The following is a 26,416-nucleotide window of genomic DNA, read 5'->3' on the forward strand; positions in this document are numbered from 1 at the left end:
CACTGGAAATGGAAACACTTTACATACACTGGAAATGGAAACACTTTACATACACTGGAAATGGAAACACTTTACATACACTGGAAATGGAAACACTTTACATACACTGGAAATGGAAACACTTTACATACACTGGAAATGGAAACACTTTACATACACTGGAAATGGAAACACTTTACATACACTGGAAATGGAAACACTTTACATACACTGGAAATGGAAACACTTTACATACACTGGAAATGGAAACACTTTACATACACTGGAAATGGAAACACTTTACATACACTGGAAATGGAAACACTTTACATACACTGGAAATGGAAACACTTTACATACACTGGAAATGGAAACACTTTACATACACTGGAAATGGAAACACTTTACATACACTGGAAATGGAAACACTTTACATACACTGGAAATGGAAACACTTTACATACACTGGAAATGGAAACTCGTGTCATAAGAATACAAAGGCTAAGTGAGAGTTTTCCGATATTTTTTTTTACTTTTAAAGCTGATCAGGGCATTTCCTAATTGAATACATTATTTGTTTCGTGTTTTTTTCTTTAGATATGCATATACAATTCTATTACAATATTACACTTTGACTATGTGAAAAGCTAATAAGTTTGAAATTTGAAGTAATCTAAACAAAATAGATTTAAATTTAAACGACGACAATTCTACCTATATGACGAATTAGACTAAAGTAGCAGATAACCAGACTAATGAATTAAACTTTTAATCTTAGAAGAGTTTAAAGTAACCACCATATAATACGCTTTCCATGCATGAATGCAAAGAGAAATTGAAAAAGCTTTTTAAGAATAGAGAAGACCAGATAATCTCCAAATAGATATTAAGACAAAAGCATGGTATATAGAACTGAAGTTAGTGAACCGTTGCCGCGATTGGAGACTGACCAGAATTTGTCAGATTCTCGACCACTGGAGTCCTACAATAAATTTATTGTAATCTAGTCAGTACGCGTATGCAGAGAAAAATGTGCCGAAAAATTTAGTCTTTAGCAATCCACTGATATTGTTACGAGGACATTGAATCTCATGCAGGCTTTAGGCTTAAATACAATTTATTCAAATATAGAAAGACTTGCTGAGATCAACTTATATTGGTTGTTAATCAGTAGTTACGTTGCCTTTTACGGAAATTTTTATTTGGTTAAGACAGAAAAGAATTAAAAGTAATTTAAAATAGTATTTAGATGGCAAAGATTCAAGTTTAAAACTGGCTTATGAAATTGCTTATGGACAAATCTAATCCGATATACAAATCTGTAAAAAGAGCCTTAGAGATGTCATCTAATTCACCGAGAGATTCTTATGGACGAGAGCAAATGAGACTGAGAAAGCCAGTTTCTTCACCTGTAGTCTTATGAAAGTCAGAAGAATCAAAAGATCGGGTCCTTTAAGTATTTAGAAGGATTTGCCAAACCTCAAATATACAATATTTATCTCCATTACGAAACGGAATAAATCAGATTCCTAAGAGACAGACTGTTGGAGTCTATCCAATGAGACAATTTAATTCTGGAGACGGAGCACTTCCATAGAACACGTGCGACTTGAATTTCAGGCAGTTTTTTTGGATCAAAATGACATTTGAATTTTTATTTAGATGCTAAACACGATCATTAAAAACCCAAAAAGGCACCTTGGCTGAATCGATTAAGAAATTTCGCTAGAAATTTTTTTTTAACAGGAAGTAGAGCATTGTTTTGTCTGCCTGGGATTTATCAGTCTCGAGATAATTTTGACTGATCTTAAGAAATTGAAGTGGCTTACCAGAAGGCAGTAAAAGTTTCCTTCGCAGTCTCTTTTCACTCAGTCAAATTGAATTCCTAAATATTTAGGGCAGAATATGTTCAAAGAATTGATCAATATATGCCCATAACCATGGCTCTTATTGGGGAAGTCAAACAAGCCATTGGCTTCTAGAATTTTCAGTTGATATTTAAGTATCGTATACTTTAAGTTGAAATATTAAACTAGAAACTCAAAAGCAAGTACTCAAAGAATATACATTTTTAAAAGATGCAATTCCCTCCCACTTTCCCACAACAAATGTCAATGTTATCCAACATTAAAAAAATTGCGATAGTACAGACAATTGGAAAGTAGCTGTAAACAGTTTCTATCTAAAATCCTTTAGTAAACTCGATTTTATCAGTCAATGTGTTTACAAGTAGCAGGATGTAAGCAATCACCCGAGTGTCCATAGAGATAGAAAAGATTCAATTGAGACATTGACACATTATCTATACCACCAACCAATCAGTCAGTCATTTTTACAAGATTATCAAGTGGTTCATCTCCATAAGACAGGCGAAATTAATAAAACCGGATGGTTTCCCATGGCATACACGTATAATATTGAACCTAGCAGAGAGAAATGGCAGATAATTCAGTAATTCAAGCGCTTGTAGGACAACATCCACGATTAGATTATAGACAGCACCATTTCATTTACAGGTTGACTAATCTCAAGAAATGGAAAATGGAATATACCAGCCTCTGCAGACTAAAACTGTTGACATTAAGTCTATATAATAAAAAGCAGCAAATTGGACAGAAAACTCCTTAGGATACCTCGGCCAAGAACAAACCTCACTTGGAGACTGGCATTTTGCAGTTTTACATTGACATGTATACACAGATGACTCCAGGACCCAACTTGTAGTTTGTGTTATGTATTGCATCCGAGAGCAGATATTTCCCATATCAAACTGGATTTTCGACGCATAATTGGCAACTTTTAGACTTACACCGCACAAAAACAGTTTAATAGAAAGTATAACAGCAATTCTTCTGAAGCATTCCATAAAGGTAATACGCACAAAAGCATATATCGAATAAAGAGTGAACAAAATAGCTGACAAGCTTTTAAACAACCAAGAAAGACTGTCACTATTAAAGTACAAAACTATAGTTGCACAAAAAGAATTTTTGGAACCTAATGATGGAAGTCTGACAAGTACAGGAGAACCATTTCATAGACCAAGAATCAAATTACGAACCACGATTGAGAATGGGAGTAATTTTCATGCATTTGCCCATTTAGAAAGCCCTTTCGTATATTGCAGCCAACTGAAAACAAACTGCAGCTGTGTTTGAGTTCAAAATTGCATTTTGTTATTAAATATGTATTGACAGTCATATCTATGACAAAGTTAGAAATGAATATGGAGGCATTGTGTTAAGCATACAGCTGACAACCCACTTTTCAGAAGAGTCGTTATCCAAGATTCCCAATCGAGTAATGGGTCGAGTAAGGCTTTTTGCTCTCATTTCAGTCAATGTTGAAATACTATAATTCATATTTCCGATATGCAGTTTCCTATAATCTGAAGGGAGTGCCCAATTTTTTCTCTGAAGAATGCACGCATCTAACTAGCATGGATTGTTTATTTTTAAGTTTTACAGTAAAAGAGAATTTGCTTTATCGGATTAACTAAGAAAAACTGATACACGAATTCTTACTCTTAGCACAACAGAAAATTTTACTTGAAATGTTCGTTGCATTTTCGAACTAGTATATACAAGAATTTTCCCTCGACGAAAACTCAAAATTTGCTTTTGAAGACTTATGCTTAAAATTTAAGTGTAAGAATAAGAAACCATTAGGAAAACAATGATTTCGAATTAATGGAACAAATCACAAAAATCAATGTCTTAGATATCGCAACGAAAAATTAACCTATCATGCAGTCGCATATTTTATTTCCAATGTGGAATTTTGGATCAATACATTAGGTAGAAGTTAGTTATATTAACCGTTTGACGTCTAGTTTGATCTAAAAGAAACTAAATATATCTTAAAGGTTTTTTTTATTTACTATCTTACCTATAATCTACATCCACATTTTGCAAATTGCATTTTCTATTATACATTTAATTCTCAGAATTGTTTACAGTTTTTAACTAGACTGCACAAAATTTAAAAAGATTTTAGAATATTGTTTTTTCTTGAACTTAATTTTGAGTTTGGTAGGTCCAAAAAATGGATTACAGATGATTAACGTTTCCTATCTATGAATATTCGCGAATAAAGGTCAGCTTAAGAGGGACGTGTCTAGCATCATGGCCAGATGACGATTACTAGGTCTGTTTTCCAAACTCTTCTACAAAATAAAAACAAGCCTAATTTTATCGATCCCAAGAAGATTGTCTAAAACATTGAAGTTATCCTAGATTACAATTTCGTGCAATTCCTCAACATGCTCACCAAAATGCCTCAAGATCAGAAATTGCAGAAGGATTACAAAGATACGACAGCTTTCGTTTCTGTAGCATACTCTAGATAATCTTATGTCCTGAAAATAAACGATTCTTAAAATGAAGCAATATCAAATCAGTTGCTAAATTTCTGATACCAGGAGATTGTGTAGTCAGGATATCTTACCGCTTTATCACTCTTGTGTTAATGTCGCCTAAATCACAATCTGAATCATTGTTAGAGTTGGAAATCGAGGTTTTATACAAACACTCAACGGATAGCTGTAGTTGGCAATACAGCTAACCATTGAGTGGTGCACTAGCAGCAATATCACTACATATGGCTGCGTAAAGGATGCAGCTTAAGTGAAAATACAGAGGGAATTTAAGATCCATCCTCCAAAATTGAAGGACGTATCCATGGCAGCATGGGCTTTACAAGATACACTAGTGCTCCACTAGTCTGCTCAGATTTCTCACTTCATGAATAGGAAATCTAGAACCGTGTCGTTGAACTTGACTACCCGAATGGCCGTCGTCATCGCCAACATGAGCGACGATTCCCTGTAGTGCCTCCTGAAGAATAATGTGGCGTCCACAAGGATCACAGCATCGGAAATCAATCGTTATGAAAGTATTCCAGAAGCAACCGCGCAGGATATCGCTTCTGAAATTACATTGCCAAACTGATTGTTGGAAGATTATAATTGTTGTCAAACTATTCACAAACATTTCTAAAATACGGGCTAGAAATTTCTTTTAGAAGTAACCTGAAACAAACTTTATTCATATTCATTTCTGTTAATCGATTTCAACAACACTAAATTCATTAATATAGCTTTTCCAATCACAACGCTATTATGTAGGTGACCTTTAAAAACTCTGCATTCCATATCAAGACATGGAAGAGATGGCAACATAAAATGAAGACGATACTTTTCTGCTTAATGTAACTTTCCTTTCTCTGCAAGATGCTTAATTCTCCATTCGTTCATAAATCCCTTAAACGAACCGATGAACCGACCTCGACCAAAGACAGACACACACACTCGTGGGACCAAAGACAGACACACACACTCGTGGGACCAAAGACAGACACACACACTCGTGGGACCAAAGACAGACACACACACTCGTGGGACCAAAGACAGACACACACACTCGTGGGACCAAAGACAGACACACACACTCGTGGGACCAAAGACAGACACACACACTCGTGGGACCAAAGACAGACACACACACTCGTGGGACCAAAGACAGACACACACACTCGTGGGACCAAAGACAGACACACACACTCGTGGGACCAAAGACAGACACACACACTCGTGGGACCAAAGACAGACACACACACTCGTGGGACCAAAGACAGACACACACACTCGTGGGACCAAAGACAGACACACACACTCGTGGGACCAAAGACAGACACACACACTCGTGGGACCAAAGACAGACACACACACTCGTGGGACCAAAGACAGACACACACACTCGTGGGACCAAAGACAGACACACACACTCGTGGGACCAAAGACAGACACACACACTCGTGGGACCAAAGACAGACACACACACTCGTGGGACCAAAGACAGACACACACACTCGTGGGACCAAAGACAGACACACACACTCGTGGGACCAAAGACAGACACACACACTCGTGGGACCAAAGACAGACACACACACTCGTGGGACCAAAGACAGACACACACACTCGTGGGACCAAAGACAGACACACACACTCGTGGGACCAAAGACAGACACACACACTCGTGGGACCAAAGACAGACAAAGACTTAGAATTTTACTTTCAATAAAAAGGTTATTCACATAGGATTCAAACGAGTTCTCAAATTAGGCATCGTTAACACCACAAAGTAATACGCTTAAATTGGTTTAACAAAAGGAATCTATTCCCCAAGAGACCTTTGATATTATGGCTAATTCCAGGATGAATTGTGTTGAACAAATACAATTAAGCATTTTGTAGAGAAAGGAGAATTGCATTAAGCAAAGAAGCATCGCTATTTCCTTTGTTAGCTATTCCTTCTTGCCTTGACGTGGAATATAGAATTCGTATAAGATTGACTACATAGTAACGTTGCAATAGGAAATGTTATGCTAATGAATTTCTGATTGTATTGACAACGAATAAAATTAACAGAAGTAAACAATTTAGTTTTATTTCAGGTTGTCATGAAAAATGACATTTCTAGCCCATATTTGAGAAACTTATTATAAAAGTTGCCAAACTGTTCATGATCTTCCTACAATCACATTTAAAAAATGACATTAGAATTTAGAAGAGGTGTCTTGCGTGGTCGCTTCTGGAGTACTTTATGAAAAGTACGTATTCCAATGCAGAGAGCCTTGTCCAAATTCGTGGGTGCACTGTATTGCTGCAAGAAGCATTATAGGGAATCATCGCGCATGTTGATTATTGGTGACGATGATGACAGCCACTCGGGTAGTTCACGGTTATAGATTTCATGCTCATGAAGTGAGCAGACTGGTGGAGCACCAGTGCATCATCCATGACAGCCTGGCTTGTGTAAAAGTTCTTCAGTTTCGGAGGATAACCTCAAATTCTCTCAGGATCTATATCAGATTTAACTGCATCCCTACAAAGTTCGTTTTGAATGGTATTTCTGCTAAATATAGTTTTCGTTATAAAAGCTGTCAATATCTCCATACGATTTTCAACTCTATCGATGATGTACACTTTGAATTTTGAAGGTATTGGCATAAAACGTGAAGGCAAAATATCTTGACCACCAATATTGATCTCCTGAAATCAGAAATTTAATAACCGTAATTCTTTTACCATATCATAATTTTTCAAAAACCTGATATTTTCAAGACATTATCCTGAGAATGTCACAGAAGTGAAAATTAATGTAATCTTTCATTCTTTGCAACCTTCAGCAATTCCTAAACATAAAAAGGCACGTAGAGGAATCGCGCAGAACTGAAATTAAATATTGAATTTATCCTAGATCTTTCTGGGATCGGTAAAATTAGTCTCATTTTCATGTTGCGTAAGGGATGTTGAAAGACGGACCTAGTAATCTTTCATCCATGCCAGATGACGACAAGTCCTCTTAAGCCTTCCCTTTCCCGACCCTCTTATACCTTACTATTCATTACGTTTTCGATTTTTGAGCACTAGAATTTCACGATTAAAAGGGGAAGAAACACGACACCAAGTTATTTCTACATATTGCGTTCTTCATAAAAATTCCTCACTAGATTAAGATCCTTCGTTTTTATGGTTCTTAAATCTAAAGAAATTTAAAGGGCTGGACTAATATTTTTTAATTTAATAAAGATTTTACTTAACTGATGTAAAGAATAAATTTTTAAAAATTTAATGTATTTCGGTATAATTTTCGAAGATTCTGAAGTATATTGGGAGTAATTCGATTCTTTTACCAACGGAACAATGTATTTCAGAGACTACCCTTGAATTTTTTGTTATAGAAATCTATTCAAAGAATCGACTCGTGTTTTAATAAACTGAAACTGTTCTAACTTCTATTTTACCAAGAAGCTATTTTTAAATTTAACCGATGGGCAATTTTAAAATGGACTATTTTGAATAGCGAAAGTCTAGCGAAATGCTTTATATGAATGAAAAAAACGGGGGATATGTCAACTTAGAGATTTAAACTTTTCAAGAACGGAGATCCAAAAAGTGTTCCCTTGATAATTGCAAGCTTTGTAAGAAAATTTATACAAAACTCTAGAAGCTAATTTTAAAGTTAAACGCAGAGCGCGCTCTTCAGTTTTACTACGAATATTGTTGTGCTGTTGTGTTCTTTACAAAGCGAGATACCTTCTGCTAATGCGTTAGTATCTACAAGTATCATTTATGCGTTCAACTCTGCTATGTTAGCTGCATTCAGAGTTCCCCTGAAATATTCATAGAATAAAGTATCTTCCATTTCTCAGCATAACTAAACTTATATTACTTATCCACTGGTCTATTTCTGCAAGAGTATTAAATATGAAATTCACCTAAAAGTAAACGGTTAAACATGCCAAAACCTCTCGAAATCAGTCGCATCACTACCGATAAAGTAGACAATATAGGTTTCCCACACTCAGACTACAGAATGGCGACAATACATGGGATACTGCATTATAACAGTGAAATAGTAACAAAATTCCAAATTAGAGATAGACGTTCCAAATTGAAAGTTGCCTCCATGACTTGGACAAAAGAACGAGACAAGCATGAAAAGCACTAAATCTTCGCACAACTGAATAACCGCAATGATTTTCCCAATACTGTAAGGAAATTTTAAGTTGGGAATTATTTAAATATTCGAATTTCCAGAAAACCTTTACTGAAATAAAAAAGAACACACTGGATTTTAAAACTCAGACTCCAATTCAAAATAATACACAAGGCAGCTACTATAATTAAACTAGATAGGCATACATTGTTAGGATTTCAGGTTGTATCAGATTACATAATTATTGAAAAAATGATAGCGAGACTCGCAGTTATTTTAAGCTTGAATATACATGTTGTACTTCAATAACATTTAGAGTATTGTTAGAAACTCGATTAAAAGATAAAGTAAGAATTACATCTCTTAAGATTCTTTAAATTTTGGATATCTAATTTCTACAAAGATTGCAGTTTTGTAAATAAGACCCAGGATTAGACAAACTACCTTATTTTCCAGAACTGGAATGAAGATTAAGTTAATTTCAACTTTGCATTACGCTTATAAAACCAGCAGGAATGGTTTTTTCCAAAACTTCCAAATACTCTAATAAACTTGTACCAGAAAAGACCTTGCATGACATAATGCACAATAGTAACGAAAAATTAACTTTTGGCTTGAGTTTGGCATTTACTGTATCGATCGTGTCATCCTTGGCGAATTATTTGGCAATTAATCGTCGGCATGTGTTAATAGTCTCCAAAAATTAGATTAGAGCTTTAGACACTTTTCTCAACCGATTGAAACAAAACTGCATTTATAATCAAAATCGTAGAACTGATTTGATATACTTAAGTCATTTTTTTAATTATAGCAATTGCATGTTTTTCTGAAAGTACAGACAGTTGGATTTGGCTCAAAATTCCGCAGATGGGTACCTTAGAGATGTTAAATTTTTTTTACCAAGTTTTATCCATCTAGCTCTTTTTTAAATGTATTAACTCGAACAGAAAGGCAGACGGACTTGAAAGAATTTTGCACATGATTTCATAGACTGCAAATTTGGTGTGAAGACTTTATACAAAATTTCAACCACCCAGCTCAAAGAGTTTGTTGCCACGGACAGAAATTTTCCAAAAATGGGTTCAAACTCAGGGAAGTTCAAAGCGAGGAGATTCGCCAAAGTCTCGAGTTCGAAATTTGACAATAACTATTTATCTTTATACTTCGTATACGAAAATGTAATACAATAGATTTCATTCTAGATTTTATGATCTTGAAATCTTGATAAAAGTATGCTAAATCTTACAACTCCATTATTTCCTATTCAAAGAGGGCAGATTAGCAGCCTGTACTATCAGAATACTTTTAAGACGTATTTAAAACCGGGCAGTAAGCATTACAATGGCTTGATACATTTGGTCCATTTCAGAATGGCCAAGCAAATGTGGAAATCCAATCCATGTGTTATTTCTCTACAGGTCAACTCAATAGAGAGCAATTGGAAAAACTCGGCAAGATTCATTTCTTTGCAGTATCAACATAAGCAGAAAAGTTATGCAAAGTGGGGGGGGGGGGAGAATTAATAAATGAACAAGAATTTGAAGGCTCAAGAATTAGATATATAAGAAGCATAATTGGAAATTAGATATATAAAAATATTCCGCAGAATTTCAATACATAAAGTATTTAATCCTCAATATTTGGAAAAATCTTCTCAACGTATTAAGAAATAAGAAGATTCAATAAGATAAGAAGATTCAACGAATTCGCTGTGCTAAACATACCAACTAGTTATTCAATAATAAGGAGTTTTTTTTTTATCTAAGTTAAGAGTAGTAAAAACATAACACTAATGTATTGTAGTAACTTTTATAGGCATTACTTTAAAAGTTCCTAGAAAGTTATCGCATATCTCAAATTGCACAATATATAAATATATTCTTAATATTTTTTTATGCAGTATTAATCACGAAGTATAAAAATGTAAACATAAGTTGAAAGCACATAAAATTGAATGAAATAGGGTAAAATTATGAAATATTTCACCAACATTCATCTGTAAATTATCGTTGTATTCATTTTACCAGATATTTGAATACAAAACCAGTGGCAGCAGTTTGGCTTCCCAATATGAACTTAACAAGTCAGTTTATAGATTTAAGAATTTAAAAATAATGACCCAAAGCAAGTGCTCTGTTCTTTGCAGTTCTATTTCCTCTGAGAATGAGTAGTATTGTTTGAAAATAGTTATGAAGAAAGAAATTTCAATGCATTTCAGTACAACTGAAGATTGCTTAAGGAAAGCTATCCAATACATCAACTATTGCACCAATAAGTAGGCAATCAATAGCACATATCCAAAATATTGGAAAAGTTGAACTAAGGCTACTTTTGCCTGATAAAATAGACTTTCGAAGTCTACTAGATACTATGTTAGCAGTTTAATAAACTCTTCCTGCCGATTTAAGCATTTAGATGTAAAAAAGATAGCAAATGTTACATCAAGCAAATTGTTATACGATGTCTAATTACGCAATATAATTCAACGCTGCCATTTTAATAGAAATGTTGCCCTCACAAATCTAAGGCCGCAGCCAAGAACTTCTTCCAACTTGTACGAATTGCTGTATAGCCACTGGTATGTTTAATGTTGCGGCACTCGTCTCGAACGAATGCTAGAATTTTAAAGCTTATGTGTTTTCATCTTTAAAATTGACTTGAGCATGTTTTTACTTTTCGACTTTAATTTTGAAAGCGTTTCATAATGCTTTGTTTCCTCAGTAACTTGATTTTTTTTGTTAGTTATGCTTCCTAATAATTCAATAACTTTGAGCACCTACAAATATTTAATATTGTGTTATTTCTAACGGATGATGCATGAAATAAGATGGAAAAATTTTATATCAATTAGAGGGCCAAACTGGGTTTGGGAACTTACGCAAGCCATTAAAATACATAAAATTTTCTAAATTCTTTAGAAGAACGCTTTTACTGAAAATATTTTTTAAAGGGAAAAATTAAGTTTGCTATCGAAGTAAATTTTATTTCAAAGACTTAAAATACCACAGAACATAAGCGCATGTCACTATCCTCCAAGAATAAGAGTAGTTCAAATTTGAATAGACGTTAAATATGCATCTTTAATTATAGAACTCGCTCAATTTTTGAAAGAATTCTATACATTCTTTGACAATGAAGATGTTAAGAGAAAACCGCTGTTAAATATTTAACAAATTAGAAATGGTTCTGGGCAAAACTTAAATTCTATTGGATTATCAATCATTTCCATCTAGAACACTGATCAGAAACTGTATAAATGGATGACTTATTAAAAGTAGCCGATCAGCGATACCCGACTTTACTGCACAAATAAGTATTCAATTGATATTTTTGGAATTATACGAATAATTTGTGGAATTTGATTCTGCACTTCGCATCCAAATTTGAAGAACAGGATGTGTTATTTTATGTGTATTCCTAACAACTCAATGAGCCTCATCCTAACAACTCAATGAGCCTCATCCTAACAACTCAATGAGCCTCATCCTAACAACTCAATGAGCCTCATCCTAACAACTCAATGAGCCTCATCCTAACAACTCAATGAGCCTCATCCTAACAACTCAATGAGCCTCATCCTAACTCAATGAGCCTCATCCTAACTCAATGAGCCTCATCCTAACTCAATGAGCCTCATCCTAACTCAATGAGCCTCATCCTAACTCAATGAGCCTCATCCTAACTCAATGAGCCTCATCCTAACTCAATGAGCCTCATCCTAACTCAATGAGCCTCATCCTAACTCAATGAGCCTCATCCTAACTCAATGAGCCTCATCCTAACTCAATGAGCCTCATCCTAACTCAATGAGCCTCATCCTAACTCAATGAGCCTCATCCTAACTCAATGAGCCTCATCCTAACTCAATGAGCCTCATCCTAACTCAATGAGCCTCATCCTAACTCAATGAGCCTCATCCTAACTCAATGAGCCTCATCCTAACTCAATGAGCCTCATCCTAACTCAATGAGCCTCATCCTAACTCAATGAGCCTCATCCTAACTCAATGAGCCTCATCCTAACTCAATGAGCCTCATCCTAACTCAATGAGCCTCATCCTAACTCAATGAGCCTCATCCTAACTCAATGAGCCTCATCCTAACTCAATGAGCCTCATCCTAACTCAATGAGCCTCATCCTAACTCAATGAGCCTCATCCTAACTCAATGAGCCTCATCCTAACTCAATGAGCCTCATCCTAACTCAATGAGCCTCATCCTAACTCAATGAGCCTCATCCTAACTCAATGAGCCTCATCCTAACTCAATGAGCCTCATCCTAACTCAATGAGCCTCATCCTAACTCAATGAGCCTCATCCTAACTCAATGAGCCTCATCCTAACTCAATGAGCCTCATCCTAACTCAATGAGCCTCATCCTAACTCAATGAGCCTCATCCTAACTCAATGAGCCTCATCCTAACTCAATGAGCCTCATCCTAACTCAATGAGCCTCATCCTAACTCAATGAGCCTCATCCTAACTCAATGAGCCTCATCCTAACTCAATGAGCCTCATCCTAACTCAATGAGCCTCATCCTAACTCAATGAGCCTCATCCTAACTCAATGAGCCTCATCCTAACTCAATGAGCCTCATCCTAACTCAATGAGCCTCATCCTAACTCAATGAGCCTCATCCTAACTCAATGAGCCTCATCCTAACTCAATGAGCCTCATCCTAACTCAATGAGCCTCATCCTAACTCAATGAGCCTCATCCTAACTCAATGAGCCTCATCCTAACTCAATGAGCCTCATCCTAACTCAATGAGCCTCATCCTAACTCAATGAGCCTCATCCTAACTCAATGAGCCTCATCCTAACTCAATGAGCCTCATCCTAACTCAATGAGCCTCATCCTAACTCAATGAGCCTCATCCTAACTCAATGAGCCTCATCCTAACTCAATGAGCCTCATCCTAACTCAATGAGCCTCATCCTAACTCAATGAGCCTCATCCTAACTCAATGAGCCTCATCCTAACTCAATGAGCCTCATCCTAACTCAATGAGCCTCATCCTAACTCAATGAGCCTCATCCTAACTCAATGAGCCTCATCCTAACTCAATGAGCCTCATCCTAACTCAATGAGCCTCATCCTAACTCAATGAGCCTCATCCTAACTCAATGAGCCTCATCCTAACTCAATGAGCCTCATCCTAACTCAATGAGCCTCATCCTAACTCAATGAGCCTCATCCTAACTCAATGAGCCTCATCCTAACTCAATGAGCCTCATCCTAACTCAATGAGCCTCATCCTAACTCAATGAGCCTCATCCTAACTCAATGAGCCTCATCCTAACTCAATGAGCCTCATCCTAACTCAATGAGCCTCATCCTAACTCAATGAGCCTCATCCTAACTCAATGAGCCTCATCCTAACTCAATGAGCCTCATCCTAACTCAATGAGCCTCATCCTAACTCAATGAGCCTCATCCTAACTCAATGAGCCTCATCCTAACTCAATGAGCCTCATCCTAACTCAATGAGCCTCATCCTAACTCAATGAGCCTCATCCTAACTCAATGAGCCTCATCCTAACTCAATGAGCCTCATCCTAACAATTCGTGAAAGTGATTATCGAAAGCCTATGTTTACTACATAAAAAATAACGTGCATTGTCGTACTTCTGGTTTGCTCTTATAGCTAAGCATCAGAAAGATTGACATTATCTTTGTGGGAAATTTCATTTTTTTCCACCACACTACCAAAACTGAAAGTATAAATTAAGCTTCTTTTGGTGGTAAAGGGAGAAATTGAATTTATAGTTATGAATATTTTCCCACCCTCTCACCAGCCGGCTGGTTGCTAGCCCGTCCTATTTTTTTTTTTTTTTTAAGAAAAAGGGGGAGGGGAGGATGCTATTCTAAACCTTTTATCCCCAATTTAATGTTAAATATATTAAGCCTTTCTATTAAATACCTAACCCTAATAGTGCGCGCGCACTTTCTCGTTATTTTTATCTGAATCTTTCTAAAATAAGAAGCCCATCTTTATACTTCAGAGTTGGTATGAGGGAAAGAAATGAAATTTCTCCTTAACTTTCTGCAACTGAAATGGTGCCCAAGTACCTGCTGAGAAGTTATCGAGTTTCGATTTCATGACGCAAGGCTCAGATCTGTGCCAAGATGCACCACTACAAATGTATGCCGACAAGTTATAGTTTCATTAAAGAGCCAAATATGGCCAAACTGTGCCAATCATGGCTTGGAGTTGTAAATGTAATATTAATGAAAGGTCAATGTAGCTTTAATTTTTGTATTCAAGAAATTTAAATGAATGAAATTCGCTATACTTTAACTGTTAAGATCGATGGTGTTTAAGATAAATTCAAATGAGGACGTTACCTTCACCAAATCGATAAGAATTTAGTACGCTTATGAAACCAACGGAAGTGGCCTCCTTAAAACATTCTCGCATACTCTAATAAAGGGGATATCCCAGAGAATGCCTTGCATGGCATTGGTGTACAACAGATACGAAATATTGACTTTGGCATGAATTTAGTATTTACTGAATTTATCGTGTCATCCTTGGCGAGTTATTTGTCCATTAGTTCCTGGCCTGAGGTTAATAGTATTCGAAAGTCTAATTTGTGTTTTAGACGCATTTTTCCAGCCGATTGAAAAGAAAATTCGACACAGAATTACACTTGTAGTCTCAAAATCATAAACCAAATGATATATTTAAATCGTCGCGTTTGAGTTTTCGCACTTGCACAGATAGACGGTCAAGCCATTGTTAAATCTGGCTCAAAATTTGTAAGGTTTCTACTTCATACTTCGATAGAAATCTATATATCCCGTATAAGGACATGCCACATTTCAACCGCCTAGCTCAAAGACGTTTTGAGTTTTGTCACAGACAGATGGAAGTTTCCCAAAAAGGTTTTTCGAATTCATGCAAGTCTGAAACGGGGAGGGGAATTTTTAGCTAATTTTATACTTTATACTACATATGCGAGAGCGTAAGAATGATTGACGATTAAAATCGAGACCTTCGAATAAAAAATAAGTGAATCGACGTGGGTTGATGAACACCGATTACTAAAAAGTTAGTGAAACGGGTTTGGTTTAATACATAATCGATTCATTTTCACTTCAATCGCTGGTACAGGAAAATAAATCCAGAAAGTAGGCAACATTGATAGAATGAAGTGCAATTTATTAGAGATTTATAGATTCTGGTCGTGAATTAAATATAATGGTGAAAAAAATTCATTGAAGTATTTGCAATTTTATGTAAATGAAACATTCTTCCCGCATCTAATGTTACTGATGAAGGATTTTGCAAGAGTGGATTGAGAACTGTGTTCCTGCCATTTTACATTCAGTTCTTTAAATGCATTGTTACTGGTTATTTGAAGTTTCAAAGATTTCGATAGCGAGAAAGATAAGCATAAGGCGTATAGTTACGTGATCGGAAAATTTATATTTCCATCTTAATTCCATGTCTTTACTTCTGTATTATTGCGGTAGACACCATATTAATTTTTGAACTCCAATTTCGGAATCGTAATTCAGGACACTTTCTCACAATTTAAAATTAATAACGCATACCATTTCCTATTCTGATGCAATGTTTTCCTAGGAGAAAAATGGAATCGAGAGGGGAAAATGATACAATTTACGAATATTTACTAATATTCACTATTAATATTCTCTTTTAAGTTAATAAATTTTAGAGTATTAATTCTAAAATTAATGTCATTTATTCAGTTTAACCGTGTGTAAACTTGCATACACTTTTAACATGCATCATATTTATATTATCGGCTCCGAAATTAAAAATTATTGCTTGAAGAGTTACGACTTAAGTCTTTAAAGGCAAAAAGTCAGATGACTTGATGAAGTCAATTTTATTCTCAATTTCATAAGTATTGAAATCAATTTGTCAATCGGACGAATTAAATATTAAATATTGTTCGGTGCTCAAAGTATTGAGTTTCTTGGATTGAATTGCTTTTATTCAACGGTATGTTGTGGGTACTTAACTATAATTTAAAACGGTTTCAAATTTATGTTTTTATATTTACATGGTCTATCAAAACACAAGACAAGATATCGTATTCTTCACAGACAATAGTGTTTTATTGATGTGTCGAGGCTTGTATACTATTATTCGGAGCAGCCACTTATGGAAAGATTAGTTTCGAATTCTAACTTTAATGGAATGAGTTATTTGGGGGGGGGGAGGGAAGACGAATGTAAATTTGTTTACTGGAATATTTAAATATGTTTGAATTCCAGATAGAAAATGGAGAAATCCATTGAGAGCATTACTTCTAAAGATTTTTTTTTATATTGATTAATATAAAGAGTTTCTTTTACTACTGTTCTTATTGTAATATTGAAGACTTTTGGAACAACTTCCTATTACAGAAACACCATGAATAATAAATTCCTACAATCTTAATTCTGAAGTTGAATACTGAAACACTCGGGTTCATTTGTCAGAAATTCACTAAATACCCTCCAAGATGGTCATGATAGCTCATTTTTCCAGGAGTTGATGCACAAAAGAAATGCTCCGACTTCCTTTAAGATTTCCAAAATATGTCCTTGCACAAAAGCCTTCCCAGCGACTTACGCTAAAAAGGAGAAGCTTGACAAGAGGCTGAATCGCCGTATTTTAATCAAACTACTTCGGGCTTTCAGAACTGGAAAAAGATTCCTACACTACTTCGCAATGAACTGCAACATATACCACTTAGAATTAATACTGAAAATTAGACATCTAATGGACAAAAGAATCAACGTCATTTGAACTTTTATATCAAGATCTTTCGCATGCAATTGCGAAAGAAAATTGCATTTTGCTAATAAGATCAGATTTTTGAAATCTCAATGGGACTCGGAAAAATCTACTGCCACAGAAGTCTGATCAAATAGTATAGTCACTTGCTAAGACAGTCGACAATTGGGATTTATAGTCAGTCAAGCTCTTCAAGTATTAATTGCACATGCTCATTTTATGCAAATTTAATATCTTTAGAAACATCCTATTTTGAATAACATACTATAAAGATTTCTTAAATATTCCAGAAAATCTTCAAAGATTTCTAATTATAATTTAAGTCAAAAAAATATTACCATGTTAAATTCGATTACTTGGGATCTTCTGGACTTGATTTTCTGAAGAAATTTTCTGAACTGTTCAGGAAGCTTGAAATTTAGGATATGTTGTTCCTGAAAACAAAGCTACTTGTATCTGGTCAAGTTCCTCCATCAGAGCAGATGGCAGTAGATCCAGATAAACTCAGTAATGAAAGAATCAACAATCCTAAAAAGAAATAACTTTTTTAAACCTCTATACATGTAGGATTGAGATAAAAATTAAAATATTAAAGTTTAATGAGATAAAATTTAATCTACCAAATATTACTTAATCATGTCTGAACTATAAGAAAATATTGTGAACGTCAAAAAATTCGAACTCTAGATTTTAACGAATCTACGCTTTAAGCCATTCCGCATTCGAAAAACTTTTTTGGAATTATATCTTACTTGAACACTTGCAAACTGAATTCGGTGGATGAAGTTTGATATGTGGTCTTTACATATCTTATAAATATCGCTAGATTTCTACAAAATTTGATACGAAAACGAATGAATACGATAACTACAAAACGTATAAGGGCTAGATAGATAAAATTTGGTATATAGAATTAGCATTTAAGGTGTAGAATACAAAATGAAAATTTCAAAATAAATCTATTGAGATTTTATCGGTTCTGTACTTTTCTATGGATATAAAAGTGATAACTCAAAAACGCAGCGCCATAAACGTCGCATTTATATCAAATGTTAATTGTCTATATAATCTTACTAAAATTGAAGCTTTGATAAATTGTGGCCTCAGTCGAACAAAGATTGTATATTTCTGAATATGGTTCATCAAAAAATTCTCTACTTCAAGAGAAAGACTCATACAGGAGTTGAAAATAAAGTTGAGCACCCGTGGAGTTCAATATCGTCCAAGTTCAACAATTATATGTGAAGGAAGGTAAATGTGACAATTAAGTAGAAAGTATGCGAGAAAATGTCTGTAAGACTCCGTCCAGTTGATTCTTATCTGTACACAGTATGCAGAGTTAGATACCAAGCAGTTATTTCGAACTTGTGATTTTAGAAATCTAGCCACCCTAGGTGACTAGATTCTTCTAGTCACCTAGGGTGGCTAGATTTCTCGTATACGAAGTATAGATAAAATTTATCGATTCTTCGAACTCGATAAATTTTATACTAAATGAAAGTGCCATTTAATATTAAGCATTCTTATTGGTTAGATATGTACGTAACATTCTTATTGGTTAGATATGTACGTAACATTCTTATTGGTTAGATATGTACGTAACATTCTTATTGGTTAGATATGTACGTAACATTCTTATTGGTTAGATATGTACGTAACATTCTTATTGGTTAGATATGTACGTAACATTCTTATTGGTTAGATATGTACGTAACATTCTTATTGGTTAGATATGTACGTAACATTCTTATTGGTTAGATATGTACGTAACATTCTTATTGGTTAGATATGTACGTAAATTGGAGAAATTAGATATGTACGAAATGACTCCAGAGTATGATTCTGAGGCTATATCGAAACTATTTTGAGAGCTCTAAAAATTGAAATGTGGCATGGAGCAGGTGACACTTGAACTATAGAGACCACCAGTTTTTTTCCATCCAACAAAAATTGGAATGGCTTTCTCCAAACTCATTTAATAAACGTTATACTTCAACATAAAACTGAACCTTGGGCAAAATATGCCAATATTTTGCATGGCATTGGTGATCAATAGTTACTAAATATTAATCTTTGGCGTAACTGGCATTTTCTCGTATACGAAGTATAGATAAAGTATTGTAATCGCCAAAAAATTCAAACTCGATATTGACGAGTCTCCACATTTTAGAAATCGAATTAGATAAACATTTTTGCAATTATGTCAGTCCGTCCGTGTTCTTCCAGCCTTAAATCTCGCTGACAGAACTGAAAAAGCTTTAAGATAGACGTATGAAAACGTCTATCTTACCCAAATTTATGCTAACCCAAATTTTAGCAAAGTTGACAGTGAAGTTTTATGAACGGGAATAAATGCCAAAAATACGATTTGGATTTAAAGATATCAGAAAAAATTCGTGAAAAATCCCCAATTGAGTTTTTTTGCAAATTGCAATACTTTGTATGAGAAAGTAAAGTTTGATGAAATCGGCGTAATGGTTGTGGCTTTAAGATTACCATGGCTTTCGTCAAAAAATGAAATGGGCGAGAAATTTTTCTCGCCCTATTTTATATTCTATTCATGCTAATTTAATATATCTACGCTCTACAAACAAAACCGTTTAACCTAGAACTACTAAACTTATCAGAAACTTATTTTAGAGGGTGGGAATTTCACTTCGGGAAAAGTGCAAATTTCAATCAGAATTTTCATTAACTGAAAATGAAGCGAAATATCGGTATCTTTCCTCTGACTTCCGAAAATATAGCACAACTGGTTTTTGCATCATTTTAAAGTTGAAAAAAAAATCTTGTATTATACAAATGTTAACTCATAAATTTTCTACTATTAATGAATTTTAAGAAAATATTTTGTTTTCAAACAATTTATTTCACACAGAAATGAAGTGCGTAGAAAAAAGTTCTAATTATAATGCTGCAATTATGCTGGCAAAAACTCCTGTTAAAAGACTGAATTAACTCTTTCTGAAATTTTAACCTAAAGATGAGATTTTTAGCATTTTTAGGTATTGCTGTCTGTATGAAATAGACTATCAAATGCGATATTTTCTAAAAAAGCAATACGAGAAAAGTTCTACGACGTTTTAAAATGGTTATCAGTTCAATAATTCAATCTTATTTAAGGCAAATACAACTCGATGCATAGGATATCCACACTAATCAGGGACCAACAGCTGATTTCTACAACTTTATTAGATACATGCGCGGATTCGTCTAAATGAGACATTTTATATACTTTGAATCAAATATTCCTATAAATTACGTTTACAGATTTTTTATACATTAAAAAAATTTTATACGGATCCTATATTCTATAAGTCATTAAATATTAATGTCTCAATCCTATTTTATTAAAAGTTCCACTCTTTTGTAATTAAAATTTATTAAGTTATGAAAATTTGAATGCCTACTCTATAAATAAATAAAGCATCGTCTTGATGAAGATGCACTACTCAGGGCTTGGATTTTCTAAGGCCGATTGTCTAAAATAATACAATTGTTGATAATCTTAAAATAATGATATTCAAGGCATTATAACTATATCCTACTTCATCTCGGAAGACAACCGTTAGACGCAAGATAATTTTACTGACCATGATTTACAGGATCGAAGAACTATATAACGTAGAATTCATAATTTTCTGAAGTACATGTATTGATGGAAATAACACTTGTCGTATTCAAATCTTTTTGAAGACAAAACTGAATTTGACGAATCAGAAGTTCACTGAATTCTTTCAAATACTGAATTATAAATATTCTGCGATACATGTAAGCTTACAATACTGAAAGATTCGATTTTCTGTAATTAAAAATGACTGGTTTCAGTTAAAAAAGTTCGCATTTATTGAAGTTCTTTCATTTCAAATTCAAATTTAAATTTTACGGCAAATTGGAGATGACAGAAAATTAGATATTACAATGAACAAAATGTTGTAAGGTTTCTATAATGCGAGCTATGGAACTGTACATTTGAAGCTTAATATTTTGATTAAGCTATTAAGAGACCAAGGCACATAAATATTTAACTGAATTTTGGGAGTTTTACACCTGGTGACCCAGCTGGTCAACAAAGGCGGCCAATATTAAATAAGCCACATCTGTTTTAAAACTCGTAATTTATGTATGAAAGAGCACATCATGGCGTGCAAATGAAGTAGTGGAGTGCATGAGCACTTTCATCGGCATTTGACTTGGATGGCGTAAATTTACTCCTGAATTCAATCGATTAAAAACATTCTAGATAGCAACAAATCCATTAACCATTTAGAGCACATTTCGGATTTTAATTAACAGTTTTGAAACATTTAACTTTTATTTTATGAACAAATTGAAAAATGATGAAAGGACGATTTTAAGTAGAGTTTATGACTGAAACAGCCTGTTGTCAATTGGCTAGACTGCTTTAATTGAGTAAAATGATTGGGAATAGCTGTAAATTTAAGTATCTTGCTTTACAATTTATAACTTATTTCAACACTGAAGAATAAAATATATTCTTAACCGTACAAATAAGAACTAGTTGAAGTGGTCACCAAACTGTCACATACTTAAAAAGGTGTTATTCCAGAGAACATGTTTCATGGCATTGGCGTACAATTATCAAATATTCATTTCATTAAAGAATTTATCGTGCGATCTTAAATTCATAAGAATGTTATGGAGTCTCCATTAATATCTAGCATGCGGTTAATAGTACATTAAAAACTAATGCGTTTTAGACGCGTTTATCCCAACTGATAGAAATCGGCTTGATCCCAAACCACATTTTATATATCATGTTTACATGTTTTTGAAATTACAGACGGACCGACCGACGTGAACCCCTTGATAGATTTGATTCACAATTTAATGGACATCTATACTCTAGATATTAAGCCTGTACCAAGTTTAGTTTAGCTATATTAATGTCCCGTTTTAAAGCAACACTAGTCTTAAAATATGTACCAAGTTTCATCTGAACTCTCGAGTTAGTGCAAATTTGTGTTTAAACAGCAGAGCAGATTTCTTTAAGACGGATTTTGCTTATAATTTGGCAAATATTTAAAAATCTTTTGTAAAAGCCATAATCCAAATTCACCCGTCTGTCTTAAAGTAGTTTTGAATTGGCTATCACAGACGAACAAACTTAGTGTTATTCATAATATTGGTGGTCAAAATCTCGAATTTGAATTTTTTGACGATTACAGTACTTCATATGTTAGAAAGTAAGAATGAACATGGAGTCGCAATTTAAAAACACTTCTACCAAGCATATGCAGCAAACTCATTTAGTAATATACTTAGTATGATTTTATTGTCAATAAATAGCATTAACAATTGAATATACTGTAATTTTAGGAGGCCATTTTAAGTAAGCTGCTTAAAATATAACATTCAACATTTAGGCTTGAAAGTTAAGAGGAAGTATAAATTGTAAATTAAGAAAAATAATGATATTTCAGTTTACTTACGTTTGTAAAAGTCCCGTACAGGCGTAACGCATCTCGGATCCAGCGTTATCCTTGTTGTCTAATTTGCAACAAGGCAATTGAATGCCTTGCAATTTGAATTGCACCAGCAGATTCTTGCATAGCAAGTCTTCTAAAATCCCACCATTTATTCGGAATTTCTCGACTCGCCAAGTATCCGGACAATAGCAGATGAGATGACAACCTGAAAAGAACGGAAATACATTAGTGAAACGTGTTTAAACTGTTCACAATTTAAAGATATAGAAAATTACATGATCCTTAAAAGGGATCTCGGTTTATAAAACCATTGACAGTGATTTATTTTGCTAATCACATGATGCAACTTATTTGGGGCATTATTTTAATTTCTATGAAAAGGGGATTTGGGTAGTGAAGCGTTTTAGTGATTTGCCTTTTAAATTTATATTTTTACTTAACTGCAGATTAAAAATTAAATTCAGTAATTCGATGCACGAGTTAGACTCGTAATCGTTTGCTAAACTTTTAATAAAGAATTAATAGACAGCATACTGGTGTTGAGCTGATGCTAGATAATCAGTTTAAGTTTTTTTGATGTGGAACAAATGCTTGACAAAACATACCGAAGCATTTTCAAGAAATTCCCCTATTCAGATGTTAACCTCCTGCCCTAGCATTAAAATTGTGAACTATTGTTAAGGCCATGACCACCACGAATTTTTATTTGAGGTCCGCATATGACCGTTTTGTTCTTCAGTATTGTAGTGAACTGAGAATGTAAGGATTTTTTTTTTTTTTTGTCGATCAAAATTAAAATTGTTAGAAACTCATTTTTTGTACGAGAATCGCATGCCAGATTTCATCTTACTAAAATGTTGAGTTTTTATCACATGCATAGAGACAGATATACTTACCGACAGCGCATTGACTGATTAGTTTCAAGATTTGGCACAGATAATTTAGATGTTAAAATTGTACCAAATATCAAGCGTCTACCTTTTTATACTTCATAGCTATTGTGTTGCACTCTGACACATGCTTGAATGATTTTGGTCCAAAATTTAATCGAGATCTTAAAATTTTGAGCGACGTTTCATTGTTGTAGCTCAACGAGTTTAGATTATGGCCATATACAGGCATCTCTAAAGACAGTTTCCGAATTCATGGAGGACTGAAATATGACAATCCATCAAAAACTCGAGTTCGAATTTCAGAGATTATAATAAGCTATGAGAAATGGCATGATAAATTAAAACCCATCAAAACGCAAAACATAACTAATTAGATGCGACATAATCCAATCATTCAACTGCCCCTAGATGAAATTTCATTTAAGATTGAAATTTTTCAGGTAAAAAAATGTAATGGATAATTGCAACGTGTATTATTTTGAGATGTGAACTCCACAAAAATTTCTACATAAATAATCGAGCAATCAAAGTTAGCGGTATTTTTCCCTTGTAACCATACGTTGCATCTTCGACATCAGAGTGGCTCGTTTTGATCCGTTTATCTTCAAAGATTAACACTACGCTTGCATATAAAATCTTTGCATTCAACGCATTAGAGTAGCTAAGCTCACATTATAGTTTTAGGCGAATTTTTTTTAAGTTAAAACAATATCTGCAACATTCCAGCTTCAGATGCCCAAAGGATCGCGACTTGCAATTCTCAATGACGAATACAGGCGCTTTCAGGTTGGAGAGTATTGCAGACTAAACACCAATTGATTTGCTGGGAATATTGCTTTCGTTTTATGTTGAATCTCATAAATACAACTTAACGCTCATGATACGCTCCTCAACTGAAACATGTTCTTAATGAAGCATAATTCTATGACATCGCTTAAATGTTTATTAAGTTCCTCAAAATTAAGTTTCCGAGTATTCTATATCAAATTTCAAGTTATCTTTTAAGGTAATGTAATTACAGTTTGTTTCAGGATTAGCAGAAGAGTATTTTCCTGGAGATTTCAGAAATGGAAAGAAGTCATGCGATTGCTATTTAATGAAACAATACAAATGGTTTGAATATCATTACAATAATGTAATGTAAGAAAAACTAATACTTATTTTAAAAATTGCCAAAATTTAGAATTATATGGCAATAAGATTTCCTTAGGCGATTTTTTAAATTTTAAAATGACGCAGAAACTAAATTTTTGCTTCGATGTTTCAGAAAATAATGACCCAAGAAAATTCATTTGGTATGCAATTAAAGTTTCATAAAAACGCTTAAAGATAAACATTTTCATCTTATAAAGTATACCTGTGTCGAATTTGATAGTTTTAATGGCTGTCCTGTAAACTTCCGGCACAAATAAATGCACTTCCTTTTTAAATATGGACTTCAAAGTTCAAGAGAAAACCAACCGAGATAAAAAAAAAGTAACAAATAAACAGTTAGAATTGAAATATACTTTGAGAGATTAGAAGTTTTATTAAAATATTGGTCGGAATATGTTTGAATTCGATTTTTCAAATTCTCGTAATTCTATATATTCAGAATTCATAGTGTAGGAATAAAATGCCGTTAGAAAGTTACTGCTTTGCATTTGCGAACTAAATATTGCACATACTGATCTAGTCATAAAGGTTTTGAACTTAAAGGTTGTGACCCAAATGGACAAGCAAATTGTTTGTCGGGATATGCCGTTGAAACTTATAATTTATAAATTTCTTATTCGAACTTCAATTAAAAGTTCGTCAACAATGAAACAATTGTTATAAGCCAATAATTGGAGCTTAATCCACATATTTCTCTTAAATAAGAATAGAAGAGTAAATGCTCAAAAGACGTCCAAAAAGTGTCGAAAATGTGATTAAATTAATTTTCAGAACAATGGTTCACAATTACTAATTTGGCATTCAATAAAATTGCGTAACAAAACGTTACAAACGCGGATACATATTATACGCTGGCTGAGAATGAATATCCCATAGATAGCTAACTACAGAAACATTAAAAGCTAGCGTCAAACATTATTCTCTTTCATTTGCAGCAAAATACTTACAGGGTTATGAAAAAGTTAACTTCTCAGAAAAATTAGGCTGCAAAAAGAAGAAAAAAAATGAAAATTTTCAGAACGCGATGGTCTATAATTATCAGTTTATAACCTAAAGCAAAGTACCAGAAAACATCCGCAACATACTAAATATTTACCGAATATAATAAACTTGTGAGAGAAGCACGAGAAAAATTACCTTATTCAGATTAACAAGAGTCTGTCTCAATCCTAAGGCAGTCGAGGTCTGCCTTTTCCGAATCAGACGAAGTGAGATATCACTATACCAAAAATCTTTGCAAACTATTATCTACTTCACTATATAAACGTCTACGTCACTATTCAATCATCATAACATGATGCCAACTATTATCTCACTTTCTTTTTAAATTCTTTTATTTCTTTTTAAATTCTTTTATTTCTTTTTAAATTCTTTTACTGCAGATCAGTTATTTGTTTTTGTTTTCAATTTCCTTGATTATAAATACACTTGAGAACGCCAATAATATGAACTAAAATGAGGCTACATTTGTAAAAAGTATTTGAAGCCCTGGTAAAGAACTCCAGGATAGAATAATATTTTATTATTATGTTCGTGACTTTTTAGAATTTAAGAAAGAATTTTGAAATCAACAACAACAAAAAGATGAATTAAATACTAAATACTTAATAACACAAATCGCAATCCAGAAGGCAATTTTAAACAACAGAACTTGAGATTATACACTATCTACCAAAAAGT

At 33.9% G+C, this 26,416-nt stretch overlaps 1 long non-coding RNA gene across 1 annotated transcript; it reads right to left on the reverse strand.

Annotated features, from left to right (window-relative positions):
- Positions 1-6,467: 6,467 nt before the first annotated feature.
- Positions 6,468-25,972, reverse strand: LOC129957499 (uncharacterized). The gene is made up of 4 exons (XR_008782770.1): positions 25,874-25,972; positions 22,692-22,893; positions 17,577-17,766; positions 6,468-7,033 (listed from the first exon to the last, which is right to left on the reverse strand). It is a non-coding gene; the product is annotated as an uncharacterized LOC129957499 (long non-coding RNA).
- Between the last annotated feature and the right edge of the window lie 444 nt (positions 25,973-26,416).

The sequence above is a fragment of the Argiope bruennichi genome, chromosome 11, assembly GCF_947563725.1.
Source record: "Argiope bruennichi chromosome 11, qqArgBrue1.1, whole genome shotgun sequence".
Lineage (NCBI taxonomy): Eukaryota > Metazoa > Arthropoda > Arachnida > Araneae > Araneidae > Argiope > Argiope bruennichi.